The sequence below is a fragment of the Natator depressus genome, chromosome 2, assembly GCF_965152275.1.
Source record: "Natator depressus isolate rNatDep1 chromosome 2, rNatDep2.hap1, whole genome shotgun sequence".
In the NCBI taxonomy this organism is placed as follows: domain Eukaryota; kingdom Metazoa; phylum Chordata; order Testudines; family Cheloniidae; genus Natator; species Natator depressus.
This window is the reverse complement of record NC_134235.1, coordinates 7,021,835-7,036,816: the sequence shown is the minus strand read 5'-3', so window position 1 is coordinate 7,036,816 and position 14,982 is coordinate 7,021,835. Positions and strand designations below refer to the sequence as shown.

Here is a 14,982-nt window from a genome sequence, read left to right as displayed (position 1 = left end):
CTCCATCCCCACTTACTTCAATAGAATGAACACCGAGCCCCAGACCTTCTGAAACTCATCCATCCATCTGAAGCGATACTGACACACAAGCCAAGAAACTGGGCATGCCCAGACTTGGCAGGGTGTATTTATGAACTTACTGGCTCTCAGGACAATGTTCCATTCCTACAACTACAAATGTGCATGGGTTAGATGGGGCAGCATGCTTTTAACAAAAGCAAGTAGAAAGGCACAATCTAAACGGAGAAGGGATTTCTTAAAGAGGCAAATCTTCAGCAGGTGTCAATGACAATTGACACCCGCTGAGGATCTGACCCCAAATGCTGGTGGCATTAAGGAAATCCCCACAATGCTTAGGAATCATGCAAAAGCCACTGCCACTCATTTAGTAATATGTTTATACGCACAGCTCAGGCAAAAGCACCAATAAGCACTAGAAGATTGAGGTTGTCACGAATAAAATAAAATAAAAAAAAACTGGTCAAAAAATAACATTTTTTGTGAAAAAATTATCAACGTTCACCCAGGTCTACTAGTAAACAACAGCTACTTCTTTAGGTTGTGTCACTGTATGAACAGCCACAGACACAAAATGTCTGCTCAAAGAATACAGTTTGCAAGCTACATTTAAGATGCTAAGAAACACAGTGAAGGAAGAAATTGCTCTAACCATAATGCTGCACAGCACCTGTAAGGTTGCTTATCAGACAATATAATTTTTTGCTAATTAGTTATATCATCTACTTAACTCTCCAGATCCAGATTTCACATAGGCCTGTTACAGTAACTACCATAAAAAGTTCACTTTGATTACCATTAACAAAGATCTGCAGCAAAAAACCTTCACACAATGCTTTTTAGGTTAGCACCTTAAATGGAGGATCTCCTAATATTACCAGATTATCCACACATGTGGCAGCACTGGTATACTTTGACCACTGTAGAGAGATAAAATAGCCCCCATAAGTGACTGATGTAACTGAAATAAGGGAAGGAGAGAGGTATTCACTAAATGGTACCACTACAGAAAGTGACAAATGCACATTTTAGCAGAGAGGTACTGTACTTACAAAAGCCACAATAAAATTATACAAACTCAATTGATCAGCGTCTGCAGTTCCCATTTCAAGGCAGATGAAAGAGAAATAAATAGCAAGCTAAGAAAATCAGTCATGCACAGCATTTTATTAAATAAGATGTTAGCCAGTGAGTCAGCACAGTTCTATTAGGTTCTTGCAGAGTCTCATCTAACTTTCCCATTACTAAACAGATTACTAAACAGATAAACGGCAGTGCCTTTTTTTTAAAAAAAAATGTCTTTAGCGCAAGATTTAAATATAAAACAAATTGCACAACAAAAGCCTTTTGGCTAGAACCAAGTGCAATATCTGAAGTTTTCTCCATCAGGAGCTCTGAGCTTCTAGACAAACGTTATGGATGATCTAGGATAGGGATCGGCAACCTTTGGCATGCAGCCAGCCAGGGTAAATCCCTGGTGGGCCGGGCTAGTTTGTTTATCTGCCGCGTCCACAGATTCAGCCGATCGCAGCTCCCCCTGGCCTTGGTTCACTGCTCTAGGCCAATGGGGGCTGCGGGAAGCGGCAGCCAGCACATCCCTCGGCCTGTGCTGCTTCCTGCGGCCCCCACTGGCCTGCAGCGGTGAACCGCGGCCAGTGGGAGCTGCGATCCGCCGAACCTGCAGACGCAGCAGGTAAACAAACTGGCCTGGCCCACCAGGGGGCTTACCCTGGAGGGCCGCATGCCAAAGGTTGCCGATCCCTGGTCTATGAGCTCTTTCAAATTTTTAATAGGATATGCCTATTCATCTTAAACTATACAGAAACAGATCCACAGCAATTTAGTTACCATATTATAAGAGATACAGGTAGCAACACCTAGAATGAAGATTACTAGGAAGTGTTGGGCAAAGACCCTCTTTTCAGTTGCTTATAACTTGGCCAAACCTTAACCATTCATGCTGAAATCTTCCATGTTGGACCTTAGATGTCTGTCTCGGGCTGAATTGTTCTGGACAGTTTCAACAAAAATGATCCCGCTGTTTCTCAGAATGAAGTTAGGGGAAAATAAACGATCCTTGCAGTCCCTTCTAACCCTATGATTCTGTATGGTTTGACCATTTTAAATTATTCTTACAGCTGTTTTGCTAAGAAATTTTAGCACCTCCATGCTTTGGAGCAAGGATTTGCCCTGGTGTCACGATTGTGCCTTTTGCCATCTGCATGAAAATCAACCCAAATTTGTCAAAGTTATGAGCCTCTGAAAATCTCAGTTTGCACATACTGAATAGAAACTTGCTAGAGCTCAGCAGCTAAATTCTCAAATGATTCTGTCTGCAAAGAACTTGCTCCAGATCCTAGCTGAGCATGACTCTCCTTGCAGTTGCTCCTCCCAGAAGCCAGAGTCAATGTGGGCCAGGGCACAGGAACAGAGCTGGGAGATTGAGAGCACAGAAGAGACAAACCCATCTCTAACAGTATTTTTTCTACAGGACAGACCTGCTCTAGGGATGAATCAGGGCTGTGTAATGAAGGAAACTGTTTGTAGGACCCCTGCCTCATTCATTGCAGAAGTTGAAAGGTGTGTACTGAATGATGCAGGGGATTGCTGCAAGAGAAAGGATAATCTCATGGCTGCCCTGGAGAACTGGATTCTATCCCTGCTTCTGCCACAGAGCTCCTGTGTGATGCTGGGCAAGTCAAATCAAAATGTTCATAGGTCTTCATTTTCTGGGTGGCCAATTTACTCCACTCAGGTCTGGTTTGCTGAAGCGCAGAGTACTCCCAACTGTGGGGGGGGGGGGGGAGTGTCATAAACACAAAGCGCTACATAAGGCAAAGGACTCTGAAAAGTCAGGTCCTAGATGCCACAAACTGGGCACCCAAAATTAGTTGACATTGATGTCTCTGTATTTCAGTTCCCCATCTGTAAATTGGGAATAACGTCACTGCTTTACCTCACAAAGGTACTGCAAAGATAAATTTGTGTAACGTTTGTGAACCACTCAGATGCTACAGGGATGAGTGGCATAGGAAATTAATGATTATGAGGAAATTAATGATTCCATATTCACAGCAGAGTTTGAAGAGTGTGCAGTAAAAGAAGCCCAGGCCACACGTTGAACGATGAAAACAAAACAAAAATACTATTCATTCAGTGCACACAATCCATCCTGCGCACTGAATGAGGCCGGTGTCCCATAGGAAAAAAATGTGATCATGTAATTACACACACACACACACACCTCCCTGTGTTCAAAACATCCCTCTTCATCAATGTCAAGTGTCTTCACACACCTCTTCAACATCCATCTATTTTACCTTGCTTTCAACCACAGATTTTCACTCCTGTGCTCTCTAATCTTTCCTTTTGTCCTAAGCAAGAATGGGTGTAAATACAGAAATTGCACTGATTTTAGCTAAAGGTGTAATACTGCTGAACCAGTTCAATTAAATCAATGCAGCAACATCACAAGTTGAGTTACATGCATGCAACTTCTGTATGTAAACTAACCCTGAGTCTGAATTCTGAAGTCTCAGAACTCCAGAGCAGGACTTATATTTATGTTTTCCCTAACAATGTTCTAGGGTTGCCTAACTGATTTTTAAAATCTTTGTAGTGGAGCCATGCCTTGTGCCATATACAGGCCTAATTAGTGTGGGGAATGAGTGTAAAAGAAAATGAAAATGTTACACAGTAAAGAGCACAAAACACTTTACAGCTAATTAATTTGCACTTTTGAGAATTTATAAAGATAGCATGACAAAAAATACCCACATAAGCCATCATAAGCATTTGCTCAACAAGTACTAAAGCAACATGACATTTCATATCCACATATTTTTTAAGACTATACAGCTCTGCAATACGACAAATGTTGCATCTTAGGGCACATCTACACATAAAACACCACACTGGTGCAATGGCACCACTCTAGCACTTTAACGAAGATGCTCCAAGCCAACAGGAGAGAGCTCTCCCATCCGCTTATTTAATCCACCTCCCCAAGAGGCAGTAGCTATGTTGGCAGGAGAAACTCTCTTGCTGACACAATGCTGTCTAGACGAGGTTAGGTCTATATAACTACTTTGCTCAGGGGCATAGGTGCTGGAACTGGGGAGGGAGAGGTGCTGCAGCAACCCCTTGCTTGAAGTGGTTTCCATGATATACAGGGTAATAGCTCTCAGCGCCCCCCCTACAAAAATTGTTCCAGCACCGCTGCTCAGGGGTGTGGATTTGTCACACTCTAGCAATGTAGTTATACTGATATACATCTGCAGTGTAGACCAAACCTTAGGGCTGGTCTTCGCTACGGGGAGATCAACGCTGCTGCAATCAATTTAGCGGGGTCGATTTAGTGGGTCTAGTGAAAACCTGCTAAATCAAAGGCAGAGCACTCTCCAGTCGACCCCAGTACTCCAGCTCTCCGAGAAGAGTAAGGTAAGTCGACCGGAGAGCGCCTTCCGTCGACGGAGCACACTGAAGATACTAGGTCGACCTAAGCTACATCGACTCCAGCTACATTATTCACGTAGCTGGAGCAGCTTAACTTATATTGACTTACCCCAGTAGTGCAGACAAGCCCTTAGTTTGATACTCCATCCAAGAGGAAGTTGGAATAAACTTTGTAGTTTTATTTTGCACGCATCCCTCCCAGACTTAACTATACAATTCATTTCCTAACTGAACTGGAGCTGTCATATTGGATCAGAGTAGTGATTCATATTAATATCCTATCTCTGACCACTGCCAGTTCTAGATGCTTCAGTGGAAGGTGCAAGAATCCCTGGAGGAACAAGTTATGGAGTAACCTGTGAATAGGAAAAGTTTCTTCTTAACCCCCATCATTCTATGCTCATGCCCTGAAGGATAAAAGTTTATATCCTTCCCAGCAATCTTTTGATTAAATAGCACAGCAAGTGAGCAGCAAACAATAATAGCTACTGAGGATAAGCCCCACCACAACCAAAGTACAGTATATTTAAAAAATGTACTCCTTATCAATTCAGACCCCAATCCTGCAAAACAAAGTTACAAATTGTGTAAATAAACACTCCAACTTCCTCAGCCTGTCTTTGACGATGCAATTTTATTGTCAGTAAAATATTTGTTACGAGCTGGCGGGCTGGAAATCAGAGTGAATGCAGAGAGGAGGATTTTTTTTTTTTTTTTTAAAAACAGCTCTCTCTCTTTCATTGAACACTCCCAACAGCATCGTGCCAGATCACAAGAACCAGAGGATGAAATTTACCGTTAGTTTTACTATACAAGAAAGGGACAAGAGACATACAAACAAGGGACACCCACTCTCCCACTCTGCAAACAGTACAAGTAAATCAGATGTATTTAATTCTTTATAGTTTTATAATCTTGGGTATTATTAGCAATACAGGTAAAGAAAACTGTTAAGTGCAATTCATATATTGATCCCTTTAGCAGAAGTAGAATGCCAATTAAAAATGCACAGCAATGTTTTTAAAATGCCAAAATTACTGATCATTTGGTGGAAATAGCCGTATGTTCGTTAGAGCTATTGTGTTTGAGTGTCTTATTATATAATGATTAGGGGATAATACGTGGGGAAGCAGTGTGACCTCATGGACAGAGCATCAGACTGGGATTCAGGACACCTGCAACTCCCAGCTCTGCCACTGATCTGCTGGATGACCTTCATCAAGGTACTTCATTGCCCCATGCCTCCATTTCCCCACGTGTAAAATGGGGATAATGATATTGACATCCTTTGCAATACTCTGAGATCTAAGAGCTGGTTATCATCATTAAGTAGCCACTGCAAAATCATCAATTTCTAATCTTCAAATCCATCCCAGCAATACTGAATATTCTGTTTTGCAATGTCAAGATAAATAGCTTAAGCATTTTAAACATTTATTTTCTATTTTCGTATACTAAAAAGAAAACATCCAACAAGAGAAAACAGGTAGCATAACATACTAAGTTCCCTGTAAGTTGTGCAGCCACATGGCCGCGCAGGCAGGGAGAGGCGCCCCTCCCATGGCCCGGCCCAGCCCCACCGGAACTGCCACGGCCATGGAGAGGAGCCTCTCCCCCAGCCCGGACCAGCCCAGCCCAGCCAGAGCTGCCATGACCGGGGAGAGGCGACTCTCACCCAGCCCCAAACTGCTGTGGCAAGAGAGGGCTTGGGGGAGTCCTCTCTCCCCGCCACAGCCTGCATCCCAAACCCCTCATCCCCGGCCCCACCCCAGAGCCTGCACCCCCAGCCAGAGCCCTCACTCCCCCGCACCCCAACCCTCAGCCCCCTCCCACATTCCAAACGCCTTGACCAACCCCCACCACACGTCACTTCCATATTGGTGCACATAACAAAATTCATTCCATACATGGATGTAAAAAATTAGAGAGAACATTGATAACATGTAATGTCACCTCAACAGATACTGTCAAGTACTATAGGTTAGACACAAATATTAAGGCTTCAGTTCTGAAAAGCAGTTAAGCACATGCTAAACTTTACACATGTGCTTGAATCACGAGTTGGACGAAACAATCCACACATAATTGAAGTTCCCAGAGCCTGTGTAGGGTCCTGCAGTCATATGGGTCTGCAACTGTGAATCCCAACGCTGGATCAGGAACTTTATGAGCCAAACTCACCCTGATGAAGGTAAGGAGAGCATTGTGCAACCATTTAACTAAAACCCCAATCCTATATAAACTGGATGAAGATAGTCTCCTGTGCCTGCCTGGAGCTCCCACTGCCACAGACGCCACTCGGAGCTGAACTCATTCTAAAATCAGAGCTCCAGGCAAATTAAAGTTTTAAATTAAGAGATTTGCAACTTAAGTGGTGCCAAGGGCCTCATGCGGACACACTGCACTGGGGTGAATTTCACTCAAAATAAGAAGAAATGTTTTATGATTTTTTTAAATCAGTTAAAAGTTTGTAGATTTACTATGTCCCTGCTGACAATCCCCTATGCATGGGAAACCAAGTGAAAGTGATTCAGCTAGGTTCACTCCCCAAGCTAAGTGAAGCATAGAAACTCAGAGAGCAGAAAGGATTTAAAAAAAAAAAAAAAAAGATTTTTATAGTTCTTTCTATTTTAATCTATTCAATATCTTCATCAGTGATTTAGATAATGGCATAGAGAGTACACTTATAAAGTTTGCAGATGATACCAAGCTGGGAGGGGTTGCAAGTGCTTTAGAGAGGATAGGATTATCATTCAAAATGAGCTGGAAAACTGGAGAAATGGTCTGAAGTAAACAGGATGAAATTCAGTAAGGACAAATGCAAAGTACTCCACTGGATGGACCCCAAAATAGACCTTTCTCCCAATACCCATTGGCCGCTGGGGTACAGTGGCCTGGGAATCAGGAAGCCATGAGTTCTACACCTCACCTCTGTTAATTAGTGCCCTGCACAACATTTAGAACTGAGCAGGGCCTAGTACCCCTCTGAAAGATTACACAAACTGGCAACAGAACACAGATCTCTGATACAGAAGTCCCAAGTCTGATGCATTTAGCCATGCTGCCTCTCAGAAAGAATCTGCCAAATCTACGTTCTTAGCAATGCTGTCCGTAAAAAGGGGCTGTTCATGCATTCTTAACACTCTCTCACTGTGTTAGGTAGCCTCCTCTAGTAGCTTGTTGACACAGGTTAACAACCTACTGCTGCTGTCAGAATTTGGTTTTGCCTTTTTCTTTAAAATAAACCTTGTGTAAGTAATCATCATAATGCGTACACACAAAGGGGCAGAAATGAGGCAGCCTGGGCATAAAGTCTGGCATCTTTTAACTTCTGAAAGCTTGATTTTGCAAACTTCACATTATGGTAACATAGATACATACAAAAAACTCTCTCTCTAGGAACGCTGCAAGTATGTGTTCTAAAGGGAATCATTTTTCAGGCTCTATTTCTACAACTGCTACCCACACAAAAAATCCCAGTGATGACTTCAGTGGGAGTTTGCCTACATAGGGACTGCAATAATGGATGCTATACAGATGCTAGTACGGATCTATCATCCTCCATTCAGCCTCTAACTTTACAGCCCATAACCTGAATTCAAGTTTTTACTAGTATTTATCAATGGGCTCTGTAACAGTGATACCAACCACTGTTAAGAATGCTGATTCCAGAGCAGACACCCTCCTGTAAAATAGGGCCCCAATCCTGCAAGCTGTTATGCGTGGACACACTTTTACACTAGCACATAGCTTTACTTAAGTCAGTAGCGTCTGCCTAAACACAGGCAGAATAGCTTGCAGACTCAGAGCTCAAAATTGTACATCATATTTATACAGCACCCAAAAATTTGCTACACGCTTTGCAGAGCCAATAAGAAGACATATGCCCTATGATCTCATTTCACAACATGACACTGAAGAGTAACATCAAGGGTTGCAGGTTACAGCAGTGCTAAGATAACCTGATTGCAGTTACGCTGGGCACAAGTCTCTGTGCTTCCATTAAAGCCACATTTGGGGTTTTCTTTACATTAACTCACTGCTTGTAGGTGGCGTGGAAGAACTGAGTTTTTAGGAGGGAATGATGAGAGACATTTATTGCTTGGTTAGCAGGCAAAGGGAAGGCGTTCTGCATGTAGGTGTCATCACTGAAGAAGCCAGAGCCAAGAGCGGGAAATGAAAACAAAGAGGACATCAAGGCTGGAGTCAGTGACTGAGCAGAGGAGAAATGCTATAAGATTAGCAGTCAGAGACGTAGGCTGGGGCTGAGTCATCATTAATCAACTCAATAAAAAGCTCAAGAGGGATAATATGCCACTCAGTACCTTACTGCCCTCATGACTAAGAAAAATACCAGCTTAATTAAAAGGGTCACTACCAGGGTAAATATAGTTTTAAAGGATGAGTCTTACCTTTGTCACCACTACTAGTTGAAACGGGGGCGGGGGGACATTTAAAATCTAGCTTGCTTTTCAACATTTTGTCTTGATCACACAAACATTTACATCCCTACTTAACTTTACACATGCAGGTAGCGACATATTCACATGCTTAAAGTTAAGCACGTGCAAATACTGGGTTGTAAACGCTGTAGGAGACTATTTGAAATTCAAACAAGTGGTTTTCAGTTGATGTTCTTTTTTGCAATTGTGAAAACATTTTTGCTGTTTCAGAAAATATTTTTGATATATTTTATAAACCAAGACACAGATGGGACCTATATTTCCTGACAGCATCCCTTTAAACATTTGATTTTGATTGATATTTATACTATGAATCTAGTTTTATGTGCATTTATAAAGACATTTAGCTCTTTCGAAATTTAAAAATATACAGAAAAAACCTGCTCTATATCACTCAAGCACTGTGTAGAAAGTGATGCTTTCTAAACCTGAAAAAAGTTGTAAGAAGTTTTGCTTGCATTATTGGATTCTGATAGAGGTGTTGCTAGTAACACCTTCCTAGAGATGATAAATGCCATTTTAAAAACATGCCATGTAATACCAGGTAGTAGTCACCAAGACAACAATCACCATATCATATCCTCGAGTGACATAAGCGAGCAAAACCTTTTATTTAACAATGGTCAGAACTGACTATCATCCAAGGTTGCTATATTAGAGAGAGGTTATGCATTATCCAACTTTCACTGTTTTCATTAAAAAAAGCCTTAGGAAACAGCTTCACAGTGACATTTCCAGCTAGAGGGGGAAAATGTATCCATCTACTTAGGTGTACCATGAATGTGTTTCCCCCAAGCCATTTGAAAACAAAATCCTGTGGTTGCTATGCATGAAACACTCTGATCTGGAAGGACACAGGGGAAGGGGAGTTCAGGTAACTGCCACCGTACAAGACACACACTCTTTGCAGATGCACCCCAGGAGAAGTTGAGAGGAGAGCTCAGCTGTGACATCTGCAGGCAGTTCTCTGGAGGGAGCACCCCAAGAGGAGACATGGGTAAAACTGACACCTACGCACCTCCCACTCTCCCTGGGGCACCCCCATGAGAGATGGGTGAGCTCAAACTGCTGGTATTCATTCACACACCCTCAGTGAAATGCCTCAGGGGGAGGCACATGAATGGGTCTGCAAAGGTCAAGCTACTGAGCCAGCTCCCCTCTGCATGTTTCTCCCCCTCACTACGTGGGGACCAACAGGGGGAGATGAAGGGAAGCCACCCGGACCTCAGACTCTCCTACCGGACAGGTGTCCCAGAGGGAGCTCAGGTCCCTAATACCTGCACCCTCCTCGTTTGCAGAAGGCTCCCGAGAGAGACCAGGCTCGGGTACTGGAGAAATACACAGATACCCTTAAAAACAATGAGGCGTTCTGCTGCAAAGGGAGAAAATGACAACCCATGCCCCTGACCCAGACCCAGACCCATACCCGCCTTCTCTCCGCATGGGGACACCTTGCCCCCACCCCCAGTCCTCCAGCCACACACCCCTTCTCTCTGCATGGGGACCCCCCCAGGTCCTCCACCCACACACACGCCCCCTCTTCTCTCCCCAAGGGGGCCCCGCAGGCCCTGACTCACCCACGCACACACCCCCTCTTCTCTCCCCAGGGGGGCCCCGCAGGCCCTGACCCACCCACCCACACACGCCCCCCCTTCTCTCCCCAGGGGGGCCCCGCAGGCCCTGACCCACCCACCCACACACGCCCCCCCTTCTCTCCCCAGGGGGCCCCGCAGGCCCTGACCCACCCACCCACACACGGCCCCCCCTCTCTCCCCAGGGGGGCCCCGCAGGCCCTGACCCACCCACCCACACACGCCCCCCCTTCTCTCCCCAGGGGGGCCCCGCAGGCCCTGACCCACCCACCCACACACGCCCCCCCTTCTCTCCCCAGCGGGGCCCCGCAGGCCCTGACCCACCCACCCACCCACACACGCCCCCCCTTCTCTCCCCAGGGGGGCCCCGCAGGCCCTGACCCACCCACCCACACACACACCCCCTTCTCTCCCCAGGGGGGCCCCGCAGGCCCTGACCCACCCACCCACACACGCCCCCCCTTCTCTCCCCAGGGGGCCCCGCAGGCCCTGACCCACCCACCCACACACGCCCCCCCTTCTCTCCCCAGGGGGGCCCCGCAGGCCCTGACCCACCCACCCACACACGCCCCCCCTTCTCTCCCCAGGGGGGCCCCGCAGGCCCTGACCCACCCACCCACACACGCCCCCCCTTCTCTCCCCAGCGGGGCCCCGCAGGCCCTGACCCACCCACCCACACACGCCCCCCCTTCTCTCCCCAGGGGGGCCCCGCAGGCCCTGACCCACCCACCCACACACGCCCCCCCTTCTCTCCCCAGCGGGGCCCCGCAGGCCCTGACCCACCCACCCACACACGGCCCCCCTTCTCTCCCCAGGGGGGCCCCGCAGGCCCTGACCCACCCACCCACACACGCCCCCCCTTCTCTCCCCAGCGGGGCCCCGCAGGCCCTGACCCACCCACCCACACACGCCCCCCCTTCTCTCCCCAGGGGGGCCCCGCAGGCCCTGACCCACCCACCCACACACGCCCCCCCTTCTCTCCCCAGGGGGCCCCGCAGGCCCTGACCCACCCACGCACACACGGCCCCCCTTCTCTCCCTAGGGGGGCCCCGCAGGCCCTGACCCACCCACGCCCCCCCCTTTCTCTCCCCAGGGGGGCCTCCAGGATCCCGACCCCCACACACCCTGCTCTCTCCGCAGGGGGGCCCCCACAGATCCCCCGCCATCCGTCTACAGGCGGGACCCCGCCCCGAGGCCGGGCGCCCCCCACCGCACGCAGCTCACCTGCAATTGTGCGGGCAGCGCCGGGGACAACCCAAACATCACGTGATCGCGCGACCGCCCCGCCCCGCGGAGGCCGCCTCGCCAACTACATCTCCCAGCGAGCCGCGCGCCGGGCAGGAAGGGGCGGGGCTTCCGCAGGGGGCTGCCCCTCGCCCCTCCCGCGGTAAGGCCCTGCCCCGGCCGAGCCTGGCGCGCCCCTCCGCCCCCGCCTCCCTCGAGTCCCGGCCCCGATCCTGGCCCGGATCCTGGCTCCTCGTGCCCTGGCCCCGATCCTGGCTCCCTGGCCCTGGCTCCTCGTGCCCTGGCCCCAATCCCGGCCCCCGGCCCTGGCTCCTCGTGCCCTGGCCCCGATCCTGGCTCCCGGCCCCCGAACCTGGCTCGGTTCCTCATCTCATCCCCCTCCTTGGCCCTGGTCCCAGTCCCGATCCTGAGTTCTCCTCCTCCCTGCTGCTCCCATACTTGGGCCTAGTCCCGATCCTGGCTCCTCATCCTCTCCCGGCATCCTGCCCACTTCATCCCTGGGCCCTGGCTATCCCCTGGTCCCCTCTCCCCAAGCTCCTGGCCTGCTGGGCTCCAGTTACCCCCCACCCACTCACCAAACACACACACAGGTTTAATGCCATACCTGCGAGCTCCTCCCCTGGCTCCAGTCATCTCCCCACCAGTCCTTGTGCTGTTGTTGCCCCACAGCCCTCCCAGATCATGGCTAGGACCCCCTCTAGACCAGGGGTTCTCAAACTGGGGGTCGGGATCCCTCAGGGGGTCGGAAGGTTATTACATGGGGGGCCATGAGCTGTCAGCCTCCACCCCAAACCCCGCTTCGCCTCCAGCATTTATAATGGTGTTCAATATATAAACAAGTGTTTTTAATGTATAAGGGGGGTCACACCCAGAGGCTTGCTGTGTGAAAGGGGTCACCGGTACAATAGCTTGAGAACCAATAGCTCTCTCCCTAGTTAGTGAGGTTGGCACGTCAGCCGGCAAGTGCCTGCTTGCAAACCTGAACAGCAAACCCCAGACCTGTATTAGATTCTGTGAAACTCTTCAAGAAAACAAGTGATAAGAAACAACTTCAAAAGGTTTTCATGTCATCAAGTGGAGGTAGGGTTGCCAGCTTCCTACTCACACAAAACTGAAAACTCTTACCCCACCCCCTGCCCCGCCCCTCGCTCACTCCATCTCCCCTCCCTCTGTCTCTCGCTCTCCCCCCACCCTCACTCACTCATTTTCACTGGGCTGGCTCAGGGACCTGGGGTGCAGGAGGGGCTGAGGGCTCTGGCTGGGGGTGCGGGCTCAGGGGTGGGGCCAGAAATGAGTTCAGAGTGCGGGAGGAGGCTCCAGGCTGAGGCAGTGGGTTGGAATGCAAGAGGGGGTGGGAGGTGCGGGCTCTGGGGTGGGGCCAGGGTTGAGGGGTTTGGGGTGTACGAGGGTGCTCCAGGCTGGGACCAAGGGGTTCAGAGGGCGAGAGGGGAATCAGGGCTGGGGCAGAGGGTTGGGGCATGGGAGGGGAGTGAGCGCTCTGGCTGGGGGTGCGGGCTCTGGGGTGGGGCTGGGATCGAGGGGTTTGGAGAGTGGGAGGGGTATTGGGGTTGGGGCCCAGGAGGGGGTCAGGGGTGCAGGCTCTGAGCGGCGCTTATCTCAAGCAGCTCCTGGAAACAGTGGCATGTCCCCTCTCCGGCTCCTACATGGAGGCACGGCCAGGCAGCTCTGCACCCTGCCCTGTCCGCAGGCCCCATCCCCACAGCTCCCATTGGCTGCGGTTCCCAGCCAATGGGAGCTGCACGGGCGGGACAGCGTGCAGAGCCTGCTGGCTGCCCCTACGTGTCGAGCCGGACGGGGGACATGCCGGCTTCTGCCTGGGAGCCACACGTCACAGAGGCTAGCAGGGAGCAGCACTGCCAACCGGACATCTGGTCACCCTAGGTGGAGAGTTAATTTCCTCCCTTGAAAAGTGGTTTTACTGGCCCATGACACCACTGCAGATATAGGATGGCCCTAAAGCAAAACCAACCATTCCAGGCTGATAGAGGTGCAAAAAACCAAACAGTTTGCATGAAAGAAGAAGAGTCAGTTCAGTTTTGATCATTGCACGTGTTATGAGTTACTCATAAAAACAGTGTAAATTCTTTGGGGAAGGGAACGTGCCTTCCTTTGTGTTTGCCTGTGCTTAGCACATGGTGAGTGCCACCAGAAACATCATAAAAATAAAATTAACTACATTATTATTAAAGTGCTGACAGTGTGCTCAGTTCTGTACAAAGCATAGTAAAACACAGCCCCGGCTCCGGGGGCATTTACAATCTAAATGGCTTGACAATCCAATTCAGGTACACGATGCACTTGGTGACCCACGGAATAGCTCTGTCTTAGCGCATAACTAGATTTTTTGTTTGTTTGTTTTTTTATTAGGTATGTGACAGCAGTTTTACTGAAGTGGGCTAGCACTGGACGGCTTCACGGAAGAAGTGAGTTATAAGGATGGATTTTCTTGATAGGGCCTTTAAACGACATTTCATTTTAACAAGGAGTTGTCAAGCCTGCTGCTTTTTCAGAAATGTAATGCTGCACTGATAGCCCTGCCAGAAAAGTTTTAAAAGGGCTGAGGGGCCACCTAAGCCTCCATAAACTTCAAGATATTACAGCGCCAAACCACAAGCAGAGCTGTTTCCTTGATCTTTTGCTGCATTGATAAATCATTTATTGGTGCGGCCTTTGCAGAAAATCCCTTAGGGAAAAAGGCCATAAAAATGCACTGATAACAAAAGGCTGCTGTCCTGCTTGCAGTGTGCAAATGCCTCTGATCTGGTGACACACTCTGTTTTTTGCTGTTCTTTTTTTGTCCCACAAAAAGTACAGATTAAGGGCTTGTCTTCACATACAGGTGCAGCTGCACCACTGTAGCACTTTCGTGAAGACACTGCTATGATGTCAAAGGGGAGAGCTTTTCCTGTCGGCGTAGTCAGTCCACCTCCCCGAGAGGCTGTAGCGCTGTCTACACAGGGATTAGGTCGGAATAACTACATCGCTCAGGGGGGTGGATTTTACCCCTGAGCGACGCAGTCAAACTGTTATAGGTCTGTAATGTAGACCTGGCCTAAGATCAAAATAGCAATGTGCAAAATTCAAGACAGTCTAGTGATTTTCAAAACTGGTCGTGTTTACTTCCCGTTGAGCCCTGTGAGAATATTTTTTTTTTAAAAAGTGCTATTATAAGTGTGCATGAACCAATA

At 48.7% G+C, this 14,982-nt stretch overlaps 1 protein-coding gene across 5 annotated transcripts in view; it reads right to left on the bottom strand.

Moving 5' to 3' along the window:
* TSNARE1 (t-SNARE domain containing 1) overlaps positions 1–11,875 on the bottom strand; it is a 695,137-nt gene extending 683,262 nt beyond the window's left edge. For all 5 annotated transcript variants that reach the window (XM_074943772.1, XM_074943770.1, XM_074943767.1 and 2 more), the window contains exon 1: positions 11,753–11,875. The gene's annotated coding sequence lies outside the window, so the exon portion shown is untranslated. The remainder of the gene's footprint in view (positions 1–11,752) is intronic.
* Between the last annotated feature and the right edge of the window lie 3,107 nt (positions 11,876–14,982).